Source organism: Myotis davidii, unplaced genomic scaffold, assembly GCF_000327345.1.
Source record: "Myotis davidii unplaced genomic scaffold, ASM32734v1 scaffold4081, whole genome shotgun sequence".
Lineage (NCBI taxonomy): Eukaryota > Metazoa > Chordata > Mammalia > Chiroptera > Vespertilionidae > Myotis > Myotis davidii.
In genome coordinates this window covers 16,950-17,700 of record NW_006291599.1, presented here as the reverse complement: position 1 = coordinate 17,700, position 751 = coordinate 16,950, and positions in this window count along the sequence as shown.

The following is a 751-nucleotide window of genomic DNA, read 5'->3' as shown; positions in this document are numbered from 1 at the left end:
AATCAACCGAAGGACTTGTATGCATGCATGTAAGCATAACCAATGGACATAAGACACTGGGGGGTAGGGGAGACCAGGGGATTGTCAAGGGCAGGGGAAAAAAAGGACACATATGTAATACCCTTTGTAATACTTTAAGCAATAAAACTATATAAAAAAAAGATTGCTCTTGGAAGGAATACAGAGGTGTTCACAGAATGGAACAAATTTGGAGGGGCTCAGGGAGGGCTTATGGGAGGAGAGATGTAACCTGAGGCCTACGGATGATGGGGGATAACCTTGGAGGAGTGAGAAGAGAGCATGCCATTTGCTGTAAGTGTACAGAACCACCGGCTGTTGTGTGGCAGCTAGAGAAGAGACAGGGAGACCTCCAAACGGCTACTGTGTTGTCCCAGGTAAGCGGTGAGAGTGGCTGAGACCAGGGTGCTGGCAGAGGAGGACCTTCTGAGAAAAGATAGGATTCCAGATCCATACTGAAGGCACAGCTGCAGGACTGGATGAAGGATGTGGGATGACAGATGGCGTGAGCAACCATCTGGATCAGTGGTTTTCAACCGGTGTGCCACAAGAACTTTTAAAACCTGCAATACCCGACTATTTAGTCAGGGACACTGACCTCTCTTCCCTTAGATTGTCAAGTTAAAGAAAAGAAAAAAAAATGCCAACACCCAACAAATAACTGTCCTGTGTGAATCAAAATTATACCTTTTTTTTTTTGACAGATCAGCAACAATATATTCTTTTGTGTGCT